The sequence below is a fragment of the Lepisma saccharinum genome, chromosome 8 (genome assembly GCF_977018435.1).
Source record: "Lepisma saccharinum chromosome 8, izLepSacc3.1, whole genome shotgun sequence".
Taxonomy (NCBI): Eukaryota; Metazoa; Arthropoda; class Insecta; order Zygentoma; family Lepismatidae; genus Lepisma; species Lepisma saccharinum.
The window spans coordinates 33,544,371-33,563,792 of NC_139236.1; the positions used below are offsets into that span (position 1 = coordinate 33,544,371).

The 19,422-nt window shown below is 45.1% G+C and overlaps 1 long non-coding RNA gene across 1 annotated transcript in view; it reads right to left on the bottom strand.

The window, feature by feature from the left end:
- Positions 1-19,189, bottom strand: part of LOC145991407 (uncharacterized) — a 37,981-nt gene extending 18,792 nt beyond the window's left edge. Inside the window, exon 1 of the long non-coding RNA XR_014442054.1 lies at positions 19,111-19,189. This is a non-coding gene — a long non-coding RNA (uncharacterized LOC145991407). The remainder of the gene's footprint in view (positions 1-19,110) is intronic.
- Positions 19,190-19,422: the final 233 nt, after the last annotated feature.

Consider the following 19,422-nt stretch of genomic DNA (forward strand, 5'->3'; position numbering starts at 1 on the left):
AACCTAACCTAACCTACCCTAACCTAACCTAACCTAACCTAACCTAACCTAACCAGGTCTAACCTAACCTAAAGCAAGGAGCTGGCAACCTTGCTTAAGACTTGCCTTACAGTGCATAAAGCAAGGTTGCCAACCTACTGGTATTTTTGCCATAGCTTTTTACAAAAAAAGAGAGAGGAGAGAGAGAGGGAAGAGTTAAACAACCGACAGCTGCCAACACCCACCCTAACCTAACCTAACCTAACCCACCCTAACCTAACCTAACCTAACCTAACTTAACCTAACCTAACCTAACCTAACCTATCCTAACCTAACCTAACCTAACCAGGTCTAACCTAACCTAAAGCAAGGAGCTGGCAACCTTGCTTGAGGCTTGCCTTACAGTGCATAAAGCAAGGTTGCCAACCTACTGGTACTTTTGCCATAGCCTTTTACAAAAAAAAGAGAGGAGAGAGAGAGGGAAGAGTTAAACAACCGACAGCTGCCAACACCCACCCTAACCTAAGCTAACCTAACCTAACCTAACCTAACCCACCCTAACCTAACCTAACCTAACCTAACCTAACCTAACCCACCCTAACCTAACCTAACCTAACCTAACTAGGTCTAACCTAACCTAAAGCAAGGAGCTGGCAACCTTGCTTGAGGCTTGCCTTACAGTGCATAAAGCAAGGTTGCCAACCTACTGGTACTTTTGCCATGGCTTTTTACAAAAAAAGAGAGGGGAGAGAGAGAGAGAGGGAAGAGTTAAACAACCGACAGCCCACCTACAGCTTTTTTTTTGTCTAACCTAACCTAAAGCAAGGAGCTGGCAATTTTGCTTGAGGTTTGCTTTACAGTGCATAAAGCAATTTTTGCCAACCTACATATACTAAACAAGGAGAGCCGGCACTGCCGTAAAAGAGAGAGAGATGGATGGGTGGTAACACTGCACGGGATCAACGTCATCAAATAAAAATCGCCTTAATGGTTTTTCTTGTAAGGCATGATCTCTATTTTCTCGCAGTGTTACCAACTCCTACCTACACTTTTTTTTTTACTTGGCAAGGGCTAGAGAGAGAGAGAAACCTATAGCTGACAACAGTAATGAGCGAATGCGCCATATCGTAATTTTCCAACTCCGGCAATGTTTGTATATCGTGACCTTTGTAAACCTCTCTCGGGGGGGAACGATGTGCCACACACGCACACACACACACACACACGCGCGCGCGCGCGCGTATGTATTGTAACACAAACAAACAAACAAAATAATAATTGTTGTTTTTTAGGATGCCTGGCCCCTATAACCTCGCCAGGGTGCGTGGTGCCCAGCCAAAAAGTAAAAGTTTTCTAACGGCTGCGGTTATCTACAACCGCACCTCTGTAGAGTTTCACGTGTTTTTTTTTTTCTCAAACTTCCATGAAACTCTACAGAGGACCTCCGTAATGCATGCAACGTGTACTAACGACTCTAGTGTTATTTGATGTTGTGATATTTTTGGATATAGAGTTTTATTGTGAGATATAGATAAAAATAATTATGTTTATTATAATATTTTCTTGATGAAGATGGAGAATATGTGTGTGTTACAAATAAAGTTGCATGCTTTTTTTTTCTAGTGTGTGTATGTGTTTTTGATGTTTCGACAGCATCTGAAACGATAAAAAAAGAAAGAATTTTATTGTTAATTTTCACGTGTAAAAACAACAACAAATTTTGTGCAAATTTTCTGATTGTCTCGTGCTATAGTGCAAAAAAAAGATATTGTAACTGATAACTAATAAAATTGACATTTGTAACTGATCTGAACTAGTGAAATTCGTATTGTGCCATTGTAACTGATTGTGCTAGTACAAAAAATTTCTTATTGTGCAAGAAAAGATGTTAAAAACTTGTTAAAACTGCTCTGTGACCCTCTCGTTCTTCACGTCGTAGGCGAAGGACTTCTCTGCAATCAGGATGACACTGCATAGGGTATCCTCGGGCAAGGCATCGTGGAACAATCATATTTTTCTTATATATTTTTTTAAATTTTTTTACAGGGTTTATTAAAGCACATATTTGAGGAAAACAATGCCACCCATATATAAATAAACCCTTCAAACTAACACTAATTAGAATTATCCTACAAAATTTTTCTCGTAAGGCATTTTTTTTGTAAACACTCTACCACCAACAGATCACATATAAATAAACATACCCCCCCAAAAAATGCGCTCCATGAAAAGTTGCCCTGTGTGCAAGATAACCATATCAAGCCAAAATTTTGCAAGACATTGTCGCACCTGCGTGCCAGGCAAGCATTTGGCTGCCACCGAACCATGTCCCAGGTGCGGTGAACATATTACTATTAATAATTTGAAGCGGCATATAACATCATGCAAAGTTGTCGTCGGAGCACCTGTTCCACAACCGTCGACCAGCTCGACCAAGAGGAAAGCGGAAGCCGACTCGCCACCATCCGCCAAACGCGTCAAGCCTGTGGCGAAAGCGAACCAGACTGCTTTCGAGCGTTTGTTAGAGGACTTTGTCATCACTTCGGAGGGCTCATGCGACGTGCGTAGTTTTTTTGGAGAGCGTGCAAGCCAAAATCATTTCCATCCTCGGCGATGCGCTTGCAACGCACTCCACTAAATTCTACGCATCGCTACGTTGCCAGTACAAGAAGCCGTCTGATGAAATTTACAGCTTCTGCCACAACACCAAGGCGAAGACGCTGCATCTGGCGGATGTCGACAACCTCGAGGTCATCTACAACCAGTTTGCCGAGGAGCTGGTGACCAAACAAGAAGAACATCAAGCTAAGGGCTCGGGGGGTTCGCTGTGTGGCGAGCCTCACGAACTGTGCGTCAAACTTTGCAAGTTCATACCTCTCTCCGCCTCCAGCTACGCCCCCTTACCACCTACTATTGCGGCAAAGAAGGCCGTCCTGAACATTCAGAACAGTGACGCCAAGTGCTTCGTATGGTGTGTTCTGGCAGCATTGCACCCTGTCCACTGGAAAAACCATCCACACCGGGTTAACCACTACCTACCCTACGAGCCAGAGCTGGAAGTTGCGATGGCTGGGATCGACTACCCGGTGGCGCTTTCGGACATTCGAAAGTTTGAGGTTCGTGCGCGGTTGGCCATCAACGTTTACGGTCTCACTGACGAAAATGCGGTGTACCCCATCAGGGTGAGCGACGTAGAGGACGATGGTGCGCAGGAAATTCACCTTCTGCTCATCAAGGACGAGACCCATCACCACTACACCCTTATCCGTTCCCTCTCTAGACTTGTTTCGAGCCAGCGGAGCAGTGATAGTCACCACGTCGAGGTGTGTCGCAGGTGCTTGTCAATGTTCGACGGACAGGATCAACACAATTACCAACATGTTCGAGGCTCCAACATCGCTGCAGAGAAGCTTGCCAGCCACAAGATCTACTGCAATGCCAACGAGCCAGGTGTGGCAGTCTTGCCCAAACCTGGCACCGTGGAGCGTTTCCACACGCACGGTGCCATGGTAGAGCATCCCGCTATCATCATCGCGGATTTCGAGGCCTTCCTCAAACCCCTGTCCACTTGCGATCCCGACCCTGAAGTTTCTTCCACCACCCCTTACCAACTCCACGAGGCTTCGAGTTATGCATACGTTGTGGTGCAACGAGACCAGCACATTGCCCCCGAGCCCTACGTGTACCGTGGTCCCGACGCAGCCAAACACTTCCTCGAGAGGATGGTTGTCGAGGCCAACGAGATAGGGAAGGTACTGTTGGCCCCCAAGTCTATGCTCCCACTGCCCCCCGACGATCAGCGTAGACACGACGAGTCCATCGCTTGCCCTGTCTGCGTCAAGGAGTACACCGCCAACAACCGTAAAGTTCAACACCACGATCACTTTAACGGTAGGTATGTTGGTCCATGGTGCAACGGATGCAACCTCATGGCCCGGGACCCGCGCTTCATCCCTGTGTTTTTTCACAACGGCTCGGGATACGACTTCCACCATCTGGTGCCTCATTTTGGGTACGACGACATGCGAATCAACGTTCTCGCCCAGAACGAGGAGCGTTACATCAGTGTGAGCAAACGAGTGTCGATCTCAGGATCACACTCTACCGTCGAGCTTCGCTTCCTCGACTCCCTGAGGTTCCTCCCGGCCAGCCTCGATGCTCTCGCAGGGAAGCTTAGCGACGAGCAAATGCTCATTACCTCCGGAAACTTTCCGAACTTGGACGCCGGCCTCTTCAAGCGTAAGGGGGTCTATCCCTACGAATACATCACAGACCCTTCCAAGTTCGCAGAGACGTCGCTACCTCCTCGAGCAAACTTCTACAGTCAGCTACGCGGCTCGAACATCACCGACGAAGAATATTACCATGCCCAGTCCATGTGGTGCGAGCTGGGCTGTCGAACTCTCGGGGACTACCACGACGCCTACCTCAGACTTGATGTGACGCTCCTCGCCGACGTGTTCCAGACGTTCCGTGCAACTGCGAAGACCATCTACAAGCTGGACCCTGCATACTTCTACAGTCTTCCTGGACTGGCATGGTCGGCCATGTTTCTGGTGACGAAGATCGAGCTGGAGCTTCTTTCGGACGTGGACATGGTGCTGTTTGTGGAACGTGCCGTGCGGGGTGGAATGGTCCAGGTGTCGCAGCGACACTCGCACGCCAACAATCACCACATGTCCACCGGTTACGACCCCTCACAACCGTCCAGCTACATCATGTACACGGACGTCAATAACCTCTACGGACACTCCATGATGCAGCCACTCCCCTTTAGAGGCTTCGAGTGGGCTGACCCTTCCAACTTCGACATCGAAAGCTTCGACGATTCGGAACATGGGTTCTTCGCCGAGGTGGACCTTGAGTTCTCCGAGAAGCTGCAGGATTTGTTCTGCGATCTTCCCCCTGCACCCGAGCTCAAGTGTCCACCCGATTCCAACCAGAAGAAGCTCGTCATGGACTTCGAGCCCAAAGAGCGTTATGTCCTGCACTACCAAAACCTCCGGTGGTTGATGAAGCAAGGGGTTACCGTCCGCACAGTACATCGAGTTTTGATGTTCGAGCATTCTCCATGGTTGAAGCCATACATCGAGCTCAACACCGAACATCGCACAGTCGCCACTTCTGATTTCGATCGCGATTTCTTCAAGTTAATGAATAATGCGGTGTTTGGCAAAACTATGGAGAATGTACGGAATCGCATGGACATAAAATTGGTAACGAGGAAAGCACAATGTCGCAGGCTCGTAGCAAACCCGTTATTCAAATCGAGGACCATTTATAATGAGCAGCTTGCTCTGGTGCATATGAGGAAGAGTGAGGTGAGGCTCGACAAGCCAATTTATGTTGGTGCCTCAGTATTAGACCTGAGCAAGCTGCACATGTTCGAGACGTACTACGACATATTACGTCCACATTATAGCCACATCATCTCGCTTCTCTACACGGACACGGACAGCTTGGTGTACCACGTCCACTCAGCCGATGCATACAGGGATATAGTCACGGTACCAGCTTTGGTTAACCTCTTCGACACCTCGGGCTATCCCCAGCCGAAACAGTACGGCATCCTGCCCCGAAACAAAAAAGTGCCTGGCAAACTCAAAGACGAGAAGGACGGTGATGTAATTCTCGAGTTTGCAGGTCTTCGCGCCAAGGCCTATGCCATCAAAGCCGAGGGCAGCGTTACCAAGAAGGCCAAGGGTGTCGGCAGACAGGTGGTTCGGGAGCATCTCACATTAGAGGACTTCGTCGATTGCCTCAAGACCAGGTCGTCGGTTCTAAGAGCAGAACAGCGCATCCAGAGCGTCGACCATGTGTTGACCACAAACAAAGTTAGAAAAATTGCGCTGGATCCCAACGACGATAAGAGGTGCGTCCTCGAGTGTGGTATTCACACATTGCCGTGGGGGCACTATCGCTTAGCAGAAAGCAAAACCTGCAACATATGTCCATCTTCAACAGAAGATTCATAAAAACAAAACAAAACAAAAAAAAATCATGTTGTTAGTTATTACAAAAAAAAAAAAAAAAGAAAAACACTGACTGTCATTACAAAAAACTTTGACCGTATTCTTAAATAACCAGCATGCCTATGAATTTGTTCGGTTTCAAAAAACAGATCATTATGGAAACCATACCAGATCATGAAGTCTTACCTTCCGTGTTACCTAAACTCAACGGTCTGTTGATCATTCACCTCAACAGCATTTGGACGAAACTGAATGACGATGTGGGCAAGATGTTTTATGTTTTTAATAACAATTTACATTTCTACGAAATTCCGATCGACGGGAAACTTCAAATCACCGTGAATCCGGAAATCGCAGGCGAAATCAAAATTTCTACCGGCAAGAACATTTTTCGAATCAAGCACGACAAGATGCTTTCTAACATTACGTACGATGTGTCTGCAGGAGATTATTTTTACATGGAACTCCTTGGAGATTACGACAAACTTATTCCTCTCTTCGTAGAATTACGAATCGTCTATCCTATTATAAATAACCGTTAACCAAAAATGCCTAACGACATTTTCGGCAACACCAAGCGTGTAGACCACGCAGAAGAGATTCTCATGTTGGACATTCGAGTTAAGAAGTTGAGGACCGATTTGATTGCTTTGCAGGAGACCTTAAACAAAAGTTTAGAGTCGGAAATCGCTACGCTCCAAACGCAATGTCTCGACCCCATTCTGAAAATCGATTCTGAACTGAAGACGCTGATAAAAAATTATGTTGACGTACCTTCTTACGACAACGTTCAAAATATACAGTTGAGCGTGGATTCGCTTCAAAATGATTTGGCCAAATTACAGCAATTTCAATCGAAAAATGAAGATTTGGAAAAATTGAAACTCGAAATCGAAGAACAAACTTCCGCAATCGAAAAGAATTTCTCCGAACTTCAAACCGTGGTGAACGATATAGACGCAGAACACTTGCATGTCGTCGTTTCCAAATTACAAGAAGAATTCACCGGCACGTTGGAAGAAATTAAATCCAAGTTGCAGACTTTGGAAGATACCATGACGAACCTACCATCGTCGGACGAACTGCAGGTCATCGGTAAAAGCGTCGCGAACATAAAAATTCAATTGGAGGCCTATCAAGATTTCGAACACATTCAAACCACCATCGCTACGCTTCAGGCGTCCTTGGAATTGATCAACGAAGAAATTAAAAATATTCACGCTGAAGCGAGAGCGTTGACGAGCATTCAAGACAAGTTGAGCACAGTTCAGCAGAAGATCGAATATTTAGAAAATTTGAACGTCGAATCCAATCTCGCTCATTTTCATCACGTACTGGACGACATACAGGGTGACTTGGAATCGTTACGGACGAGCGTACCTTCGAGCGAAGATTTGGAAAAATTGAAAACGGCGGTGACGGCACTATCCGATTCGAACGACATCAAAAATTCATTGAGCGATCTCGAGAGTAGGGTGGCCAATCTCCCCACCTCCAAAGAATTGCACGTTTTAAAAAGAAACATATCTCGAATGCTGAAACGACTGGAAACGGAAACGGCGAACGTGGAAGAGATTCGGGACGAAATTAGTTCGCTGGTGTCGACGCTGCCTACTTCGCAGAGCGTCGCCGACCTTCACACGCAGTTTACAGAGATGCGAAGCATCGTGAACGATCTTACCGAGAAGAGCTCGAAATTGAATCAAGTCGAGAACCTTCAGAACATCGTCGTCAACATCAGAGATCAAGTCGGAGTGCTGGAATCCACGCAGGAATCGACGCTGGCCTCTTTCGGTGCCAAGTTGCAAGAACTCAACGAAAACTACAAGCAGTTGAACGTGGAAGTGAAAATCAAACCGTCGTTTTCTGCCGTAACGGATACCATAGTCGAGCATTTGCTGCCCATCGAAAATAAACTCGGACAAGTTCACAGTAATCTGCTCGGCGTCGACACTAAATTCGCTAAACTGCATTCTCTGCAAGCCATCGAAATCAACAGCGTACCCAATCAACAGAGAATCTCCACGTTCGTCGAAGGTAACAAACTGTACATGTTGCATCCTTATCATCCGTACTACAAGTTTCTCCTCGATGGCACGATTCAGATAAACGAATTTTCGTACTGGTCTCACGGTAGAAAAGCTAGCGTTCCTACCATGACTTTGATATCGAATCGTGGTGTCCAGAAAGCAGGAAACATTCCTCTGGCACGTTGGAACGAAACGCGCAACATATATGAAATACACGAAGACGAAGATCTTACCGTTTTCGACGTGAGTGCCGGCGATAAGCTGATCATTCAAAACACGAGCGAAGTGCCACCCTCTTTGAATCCCATCACGCTTGTGCTTCTCTTGAAACGTAATCTCTAAAAAAAATATCTAGGCAAGCCATCGTCGAAGAATTGCATAAACCTGCACGCCGCAACTACGAACGTTTGGCTGTGGTAACCAAGGGCATCGACGACCTCTGGCAAAGTGACCTCGTGGAGATGAGTAGCGGCAATTTGAAAAACGTGCATAAATTGAACAAGGGCAACAAGTACCTTCTCACCGTCATAGACACGTTTTCGAAATTCGCATGGGCTCTACCTTTGAAAGCGAAAACGGGAACATGCGTCACGGAAGCATTCAAGACAATTTTTCGCGAAAGCGGTGGCAGACGACCACGGTTTCTGCAAACAGACAAGGGGAAGGAATTTTACAACGCTGTATTCCAAAAGTTTATTCAAAAACATGACATTCGACATTATTCGACCTTCAGTCACATCAAAGCCAGCATCGTGGAAAGATTCAATCGAACCTTGAAAACTCACATGTGGAAACGATTCACGCTTCGGGGAAATTACAAATGGGTCGACATCCTGCCGGAACTCGTCGACACCTATAATGATACGGTACACAGAACGATAGGCATGAAGCCAGCCGACGTTACGAAATCTGACGAGCAGCGTTTAATTTCTACAGTTTACTGTCCAAAGTACACACCCACGACAAAAAAAGCTAAATACAAAATTGGAGACCAGGTGAGGATCAGCAAATTCAAACGCACCTTCGAGAAGGGATTCACAAAAAATTGGAGCACAGAACTTTTTACCGTGGTTCGAGTTCTACCCGGAAACCGACGCACGTATATAATAAAAGATAGTAGCGGCGAGATTTTGAAAGGAAGATTTTACGAAGAGGAACTCTCTAAAACGAAACACCCCGACACGTACCTCATCGAGAAAGTATTGCGTAGGAAAGGTGACAAACTGTTTGTCAAATGGCTGGGGCTTCCGGAAAAGAGTTGGATCGACGCGAACGAAGTGATCTTGTGAGTACGTGGAACGTGGTGAAGCGTCTACCGGATCCGGAAAGTCAAACAAGAAAAAAAAAGAACGGTGAGTTGCTTCCCGACAGCATCCGCTGTCTGATCGTAGGTCCTTCGGGGTGTGGGAAAACGACACTGCTCGTGGACAATTTTCTCCTCGCACCGAATTGGTTAGATTGGAAGAACAGGCACCTGTACGTGTTCTCGAAAAGTTTGGAGCAAACCAAATACCAGCAACTGATGAAACTGTACGATGGTCTGGACATTGCAACGTTCGTCTCGGAAATAAAACCACTCGACGATTGTCGTGAAAATTCAGTTGTCGTGTTCGACGACGCCATCCTGGAAAATCAAAATGAAATTCGCAACTTTTTCACGCAAGGTCGTCACAAAGGAATGGATTGTTTTTACCTAGCTCAAACATTTTCCAAAATTACAAAACAGTTAGTACGCGACAACGCTAATTTCATATGTTTGTTTCGTCAAGATCACACCAACCTCAAGCACGCGTACGATGACTACGTAGGCGGAGACATGAACTACAATCAATTTTCGGAAGGCTGCTGCTCTACTTGCTGGAACAGTGATGATTTCGGATTCGCGACGATCGACATGACGAGGAAACCCAACGACGGAAAATACAGAAACAAAATCAACGACTTTCTAAACGTTGCAACGTTGTGAGAAACGACGTGTATAAATAACGTCATGACGAAACGAAAAATCGAAGACGAAAATCTTAAGCTTCGCGATTACCTCGCGAAACGCTTTAAAGGTTGGAAATCCGAGAATCGCGGATTCTACGAAGAGAAGAAACGTCAGGATCAACCTGTGATCGATGCCATCAGCGGTCTAGGTAAAGAAATTAAAAGTGTCACGGAACAAAATAAAAATTTGATCAACGAACTCGTACCGCTCGCAGCTAAAAGTTACGCCGTACCCACGCCCATTTCGAGCATTCCTTCGAAGCCGTTCGAACTGAAGGATGCACCGGCACGACGTCGAGCCATAGGCAGCACGTCGTCTTCGGATAAAATCGAGTTGGGGCCTTTGGCACGAGACTACCTGAGCACGGGGAAATTCGACAAGGATGAAGTGTTCGGATTGTATCCCAGCATGGAAACCAGCGAAGGCGGCGGTGTGGTGTGGAAGATTGGGAAATCGAAGGTGACCTTCGAAGGCAACGACATTAAAGTCAATTTAGGCGACAAGGATAGTTGGAACAGGTATCCCGGTACGGTGGGACTGTGGGAACTCGTCGCCAAAAAGCAGCCGAAAGATTACACCGACGAAGATTATCAGAGTTACAAGGAAATTCTGATCATGACGGATGCCTTGTACCAGAACAACGACGCCTCGCAGAATAGGGTGAAATCGAGCAGCGGCGAGAAGTACAGGAATCTCATCAAACCGATTTGGAACCAGGTCAAAACAGGCAGCGGCGTCAAACGCTACAACACGTTACCCAAAGAATTCGTTTGGGTGGACGACGTTAGGAAACTCGTGGACCGATTGTTGGTGATAGCCGGCGAACAGAATGCAGGTAACCGTAATTTCTACAACGAGAAGGTTGGCATCGTGGACATGATCAGCACGAAACTTTCCAACTTCATCGTGAACGACGACAAGGGCATAGGTTACCTGATCAAAATCATCAACACGCTGCCTCCGAAATTTTGGAACGTGGCCGAAGGAAAGGGACTCGTGAACGACATCATCAACAAGTTACCTTTCGAGATGCATTTACCTGGCTACCAGTACTGCGGACCGGGTACCAAACTCGAGAAAAGATTGGAGAGAGGAGACAAGGGTGTGAATCCGTTGGACGCGGCATGCAAAGATCACGACATCGCCTACAACACCACGCAGACGGATCTGGACGCACGTCACGAAGCAGACAAAAAATTGGAACATGCAGCTTTCGAAAGGTTCGTGAGGAGAGACGCATCGCTGGGCGAACGGGTCGCCGCACTGGGTACCACCATCGCCATGAACACGAAACAAAAATTGGGGTGGGGTATATAAATAACATGGAGTAAAAAATAATAATAATAACAACATGTCTCGTATAACTGATTTGCCACCCGAGCTACTATCTAAAATATTCAAAAAAGTAGTAAACGGAGATGTAGGGAAACTTGTAATCATAGCAAGAACAACGCCGGAATTTCGCATCCCTTGTGAAATGGTTCTCAAGGACCGTCTTCGGGGGATCAGCGGCCTGAGGTGCGGTGATCTCAACATTCTGCTTTCGGCTGCAGGGGAGAAATTAAACGATAGGTTAGATGAATTGCACGAGGCAAGGCAGGGAAGAAGACGGTACACAGTAGATATGCGCAAGTCTAAGCAGGAGACGGAAGATATCATTACGCACATCATCGCGTTCTCCGAAGCACGAACTTTCTTCCTCTGTTAAAAAAAATAATAATATATATACGATACAAATCGTGAAAAAAAAACTTGATATATAAATAACACACATCGTGAAAAAAAATAATCTTCGGTATATATAAATAACACACATCGTGAAAAAAACAATTAAATTTCTCTCTAACACTCTGAAATTTTTTTTTGATATGACGACTGAAAAAATGAGTGATCTCCAAGCATTAAAACAAATGCTAAATTTGTCAGTCGAGTATGTAAAAATTCAGGAATTGGAAGTCGACAAACCTTACACGATAACTTCCGGTTCAATCGTTTCTACCCAGTATGGTCCCAAGGTACGCCTGTTGCTCAACGCACAATACAGTCTATTTTTACCAGATCGATACGCTAACATGTTATCCGACGAGAAGCTATCTATTTTAATCGAGAACAAAACTCGAATCGTGTACAAGGGGACAAAGGAACTTCTTGGCAAGAAAACGAAGCACGTAATAGAATTTGTGTAACGACTGCGAGGCCTTGAAAATATATAAATAACATACCGTAAAAAAAACTACACAAGAAAAAATCTCAGAATATATATATAAATAACATACCGTGAAAATAACACATAGAGCATCAACATGAAGCCCAAGGGTGTCGTGTACCAGATACCATATTCGAATCTAAAAAATCTAGGTACCCTCGATGGGTTACTCACCAAGATACAACGCGAGAAGAAACGTTCTTGCTTGTCGAAAGGACACGGAATGAAATTGCTGCTCAGCACACCTCAATTGAAAAGATTGCAGCGTTCGCGGAAACAGCAAAAGATCGGAGGTTTCATATTCAGCATCCCCGCCATCCTGGCAGCATTGGGGGCCGTTGGAAGTTTGGCCGGCGGAAGTGCCGCCATCGCGAAAACCGTCATCGACTCGAAGAAGAACAAATCCGAGTTGGAAGAACAGAAACGTCACAACCTGGCCATGGAGAAGAAAGGAGGAAAGGGCGTGATGAGAAAGTTTAAAAAAAAGAAACAGCAGCACTCACCAACCGAGACATTGAATCTCTGATCGAACCGTTACGAATCAAACACTTCAGAGGAGTTTTCATGTCCGACTCGTTACCTTCAAGCGTCAAAAGAAGAGAATGCGGAGTAGTCAACTTGGACGGTCAAGAAAATCCAGGCACGCATTGGATATGTTACCACAAAAACGATGATAAAGCATTCGTTTTCGATTCTTTCGGAGGTGTTCCACCTACAAATTTAGTCCATTATCTGAAAACGAACAAAACCTCCATATACTACAACGACGAACGCATTCAAGATTTCGGAGACGTGAACTGCGGTCATCTCTGCCTCTCCGTGCTCGCGTTTCTCTCTAAAATAAATAACCCTACGGTCGAAGATTTCCAGAAAGCATTGTGGAACCTCAAACAGCATCACTAGGATGGGCGTGTTCCATCTTACGAGCGAATCTTCGATCTTGAAACTCACGCTGCACGACGACATCGTCTATCCTAAATCCGTGGCTCTGCGTGCATTCTACAGCATGTACCTCATACCCAATGTTACGCATCACAACAACAAAATTAGCGTCGGAAGCGAACACATCGTCGTCACGCCAGGACAATACAATCTTTCCACTTTGCAAGCTCAATTACCCAAAGGCACATACCTTTCTCAAAATTCGGTCACGCACAGAGTGGAAATCCTATCCGCGACGGAGACCGTGGACCTGGGCACCATGGGAGAACTTTTAGGTTTCGAGAACGACACCAAACTCGAAGCTGGTATCAAGCACGTAGCAACCAACATTCCTAAATTCTTGGCCATAGACTCTGAACATACACTGCAACGTGGCGGAAGGCATGATCACAAAATCTTCGGACGGATTGTTAGGAAGTCACAAGCAGACGGGAATCATAGCCACGTTCAAACCAAGTTCCGAGTTCATGGAAACCATCATCTACACACCCTCTTCACCGATCTATTTTCCAGTATGTCGCAACCGCATAGACGACATAGAGTTGGTGGTGACGAACGAGAAAGGAGACGTGGTGGATTTCGCAGGTGCAACAACGACGGCCATCGTGGAGATCAACATATAATAAATAACCATACATGTAAAATGGAGCAAATCGAAAGTTACGAATTGCAATCTTTCCCTCCCAACCGTCGCACGTTCGCCAATCTCAACGAAGCGAACAGGGAGATCGAATACGACGTGGACGTAGGCGATGGGTTCGTTCATCCTCACAGAGCGGACCTCTACCTTCAATTCGACGTGGTGAAGAAGGAAAGCGGAGACGCGTTTCCCGCAGCAGCAAACTTGATACTCGTGGACAACTTCGTGCCTCACCTGTTCTCGCAGGTGGAGGTGAGGAAACACAACACCGTCATCGACAGAATAGATTATCCAGGCATCACGTCGACGGCAGTGGGAACGTTGAAATTATCCAAAACGGACGCAGCGTACTACCAGGCCGGGGGATTCGAAGCCGGGACCAAAATATCGACGAGAAGTCACACGGTGCTCTTTCCCATGCGTCTGCTGCCTGGTTTCTTCTCGGGACTACAAGGAGATCATGTGGAAGGGAGGACTGAGGGTCACGTTTCGAAGAGCGGCCAACGACAACGACGCACTAATGCGATACGCTACTTTGGGTCCGGACGGCACCACACCGATAGCCAAGTGCGTCATCCGGAGCATGGAATTGAGAATGCCGGTGGTGGAATACGAAACAAACTAAGCCCTCAAGTACAAAGCGGAGATCTTGAAAAATCCGCAGGTGCCGATTCACTTTCACGGTTACCAGTGCGTGCAGAAGATGGCGTCGGGAAGTCACATGGAATTCGACGTGACGACGCAGTTCAACAACATACAGTTCGATATGCCAGATTTCGTCGTAGTGCTCTTTCAGACCGGGAGGGACAAGAATCAGGAAAAAGATTCCAGCAAGTTCGACGACTGCAAGATCAAGAACATTTATCTGAAGAATGGACGCAACGAAGTGTTCCCGCGCGAGAATTACAACCTCGACATGACAAAAAACGATTACCTCAAACTTTACGAAGCGTTCTCGGCTTACAAACGCGTGACCGAGGGAAGCGTGGACATGTACTACACGCCCAGCGAGTTCAAAGCACGGAGACCCATGACCGTCATCAACACATCTAAGAGAAAGAAGGTTGTGGTCAACGATCGAACCAACATCAAGGTCGTCTGCGAGTTCCACGATGCCTTGCCCGAGGATACCCTATGCAGTGTCATCCTGATTGCAGAGAAGTCCTTCGCCTACGACGTGAAGAACGAGAGGGTCACAGAGCAGTTTTAACAAGTTTTTAACATCTTTTCTTGCACAATAAGAATTTTTTTGTACTAGCACAATCAGTTACAATGGCACAATACGAATTTCACTAGTTCAGATCAGTTACAAATGTCAATTTTATTAGTTATCAGTTACAATATCTTTTTTTTGCACTATAGCACGAGACAATCAGAAAATTTGCACAAAATTTGTTGTTGTTTTTACACGTGAAAATTAACAATAAAATTCTTTCTTTTTTTATCGTTTCAGATGCTGTCGAAACATCAAAAACACATACACACACTAGAAAAAAAAAGCATGCAACTTTATTTGTAACACACACATATTCTCCATCTTCATCAAGAAAATATTATAATAAACATAATTATTTTTATCTATATCTCACAATAAAACTCTATATCCAAAAATATCACAACATCAAATAACACTAGAGTCGTTAGTACACGTTGCATGCATTACGGAGGTCCTCTGTAGAGTTTCATGGAAGTTTGAGAAAAAAAATAAAACACGTGAAACTCTACAGAGGTGCGGTTGTAGATAACCGCAGCCGTTAGAAAACTTTTACTTTTTGGCTGGGCACCACGCACCCTGGCGAGGTTATAGGGGCCAGGCATCCTAAAAAACAACAATTATTATTTTGTTTGTTTGTTTGTGTTACAATACATACGCGCGCGCGCGTGTGTGTGTGTGTGTGTGCGTGTGTGGCACATCGTTCCCCCCCGAGAGAGGTTTACAAAGGTCACGATATACAAACATTGCCGGAGTTGGAAAATTACGATATGGCGCATTCGCTCATTACTGTTGTCAGCTATAGGTTTCTCTCTCTCTCTAGCCCTTGCCAAGTAAAAAAAAAAGTGTAGGTAGGAGTTGGTAACACTGCGAGAAAATAGAGATCATGCCTTACAAGAAAAAACCATTAAGGCGATTTTTATTTGATGACGTTGAACCCGTGCAGTGTTACCACCCATCCATCTCTCTCTCTTTTACGGCAGTGCCGGCTCTCCTTGTTTAGTATATGTAGGTTGGCAAAAATTGCTTTATGCACTGTAAAGCAAACCTCAAGCAAAATTGCCAGCTCCTTGCTTTAGCTTAGGTTAGACAAAAAAAAGCTGTAGGTGGGCTGTCGGTTGTTTAACTCTTCCCTCTCTCTCTCTCTCCTCTCTCTTTTTTTGTAAAAAGCCATGGCAAAAGTACCAGTAGGTTGGCAACCTTGCTTTATGCACTGTAAGGCAAGCCTCAAGCAAGGTTGCCAGCTCCTTGCTTTAGGTTAGGTTAGACCTAGTTAGGTTAGGTTAGGTTAGGTTAGGGTGGGTTAGGTTAGGTTAGGTTAGGTTAGGGTGGGTTAGGTTAGGTTAGGTTAGGTTAGCTTAGGTTAGGGTGGGTGTTGGCAGCTGTCGGTTGTTTAACTCTTCCCTCTCTCTCTCCTCTCTTTTTTTTGTAAAAGGCTATGGCAAAAGTACCAGTAGGTTGGCAACCTTGCTTTATGCACTGTAAGGCAAGCCTCAAGCAAGGTTGCCAGCTCCTTGCTTTAGGTTAGGTTAGACCTGGTTAGGTTAGGTTAGGTTAGGATAGGTTAGGTTAGGTTAGGTTAGGTTAAGTTAGGTTAGGTTAGGTTAGGTTAGGGTGGGTTAGGTTAGGTTAGGTTAGGGTGGGTGTTGGCAGCTGTCGGTTGTTTAACTCTTCCCTCTCTCTCTCCTCTCTCTTTTTTTGTAAAAAGCTATGGCAAAAATACCAGTAGGTTGGCAACCTTGCTTTATGCACTGTAAGGCAAGTCTTAAGCAAGGTTGCCAGCTCCTTGCTTTAGGTTAGGTTAGACCTGGTTAGGTTAGGTTAGGTTAGGTTAGGGTAGGTTAGGTTAGGTTAGGTTGGGGTGGGTTAGGTTAGGTTAGCTTAGGTTAGGGTGGGTGTTGGCAGCTGTCGATTGTTTAACTCTTCCCTCTCTCTCTCCTCTCTTTTTTTTTGTAAAAAGCTATGGCAAAAGTACCAGTAGGTTGGCAACCTTGCTTTATGCACTGTAAGGCAAGCCTCAAGCAAGGTTGCCAGCTCCTTGCTTTAGGTTAGGTTAGACCAAAAACCTTGGTGATTTTTTTCGAGTAAGATGTTGGTAATACTGTGTCCGAAAATAGGGGGGGGGTTTATGCCTTACAAGAGCAAACCATTAAAGCAAGCCCCACCGAGCTTTACTTTCGGGTGTAGTGTTGGCAACACTGCGAGAAAAAAGTTGCCAGCTCCTTGCTTTAGGTTAGGTTAGACCAAAAACCTTGGTGATTTTTTCGAGTGAGGAGCTGGCAACACTGCGAGAAAAAGGTTGCCAGCTCCTTGCTTTAGGTTAGGTTAGACCAAAAACCTTGGTGATTTTTTCGAGTGAGGAGCTGGCAACACTGCGCCATCAAGTGAAGATCATGCCTTACGAGAGAAATCCATTAAGGCGAGCCTCACTTCAGCTCCTCACTTGAGGGCGTTGAAACGGGTTGATTACACTACTAGTGTAAACTGAAAAAATTTCCTTTCCTGGGGAGGGGGGCTCGAACCACCTGATTCCCACCTTGGATACTCGCTAGTAACAATAACAGGGTTATAGAACATTCTCCGTCTTTTCTCGATAATTATTTCTCTGAAAGTATCATCACATTATTCAAGAAGCCTAAATCCTAATTTATTTAGTGTAAACAGAAAAAAATCCTGAAGGGGGGGCTCGAGCACCCTGATTTCCACCTTGGATACGCGCTATTAACAATAACAGGGTTATAGAACATTCTTCGTCTTGCCTCAATAATTGTATCTTCTTAAATTATCGTCACATTATTAAAGAAGACAAGAACCTAATTTTATCTAGTGTAAACTGAAAAATTTCCTTTCCTGGGGAGGGGGGCTCGAGCCACCTGATTCCCACCTTGGATACTCGCTAGTAACAATAACAGGGTTATAGAACATTCTCCGTCTTTTCTCGATAATTATTTCTCTGAAAGTATCATCACATTATTCAAGAAACCTAAATCCTAATTTATGTACTGTAAACAGAAAAAAATCCTGAAGGGGGGCTCGAGCCACCTGATTTCCCCCTTGGATACGCACTATTAACAATAACAAGGATACAGAACATTCTCCGTATTGCCTCGATAATTATTTCTCTCCTTAAATTATCGTCACATTATCTTATATCACACGACAAGAAACGAAAAACCTCATTTTATCTAGTGTAAACCGAAAACTTTCGGGGGCTCGAGCCCCCTAAGCCCCATCCTTGGATACGTGCCTGTGCCTACTGGAAATCCAGTTCCGTCTGATGCGGGCTTTTAAGTCAGTGCTTATATTTTTCAAGCTCCTCTCGGCGAAGCTTCGTGAGCTTCCCCGCTCCTTAGCACGCCCTATGCTCTGGTCTTTTGCTTTAAAATAGGAGGGGGTTTCACTTAAGGACTGACACTATAAAACTTACTTATATATACACTTTCCACATTTACATTAGGTACATAAAACATAACATTTAAAAAGGTAACGTATACCATCAGTTTATAACAACTTACGATTGGAAAAACTTCGAGGTCCTTATTTCAGGAAACGTTTTTTTTTTTTTTTTTTCAAGAAGTCCACAAGGGGAAACTTCCTGGGAGGTCCAAGATTATTCCTACGAAGAAAACAGGACACATGGACACATTTCGACATTTAATTCTTTGTCCCTTAAAGAGTTCTCTTAATTTCTCTTCGAAATCCTTTACTTCAGGGGGATCACTCACACTGTTTACTACCACAAGGCACAAGTTCCTTCTCCTCTGGTAATTTGTCATCCATCACTTCTGAATTGAGAGTACACATTTGGTCTGTCTTCTCTTGTATGCTGGTCAAATCTGGAAAGCGCGGGAAATGAATGTGCTTTCCATTCAATGAGAAGACGGTTCAAAATTTGACCACCAGGGTGCAGGACAATGCAGAGGCATACCAGAACAACTCCCACGAACATTCTGCACGTGCGGGACACTCGTGGGATTCAATGTGTTTTAACGGAAATATTATTTTTCTAATTTTACCATGATATCCTTGGAATATAACGTAAACTCGTTACAACATATGAATGTTTGAAAAGGTCTAGAATGTTAAAGACATTCCCTCTCTCTCACACACACACATAGCCTCCGAAAAGGAAACTCACCAACAGTCTTGTACTCCTCCTCTGCACTGGCTCCATGTTGAATTGTTGATAAGTGTCAGCGTTGCCAGGTCAGATTTTTAAAAATCGGGAGATCGTCCCCTGAAAAACGAGGAGATCTCCTTAAAAAATCTGAAGAACTAATAATAGCGGATTAACAACGTTCTGGGGGGGGGGGGAGAGTGGGAAAAGCTTTCCCCCATCTTTATTGACGTTTATTATTAATTTTAGATATCAAAAGATAAATTTATTACTGTTACGTTCAGTAGCGTACGCAGGATTTCAAGGGGGGGGGGGTTATTTCGAAAACTTTCT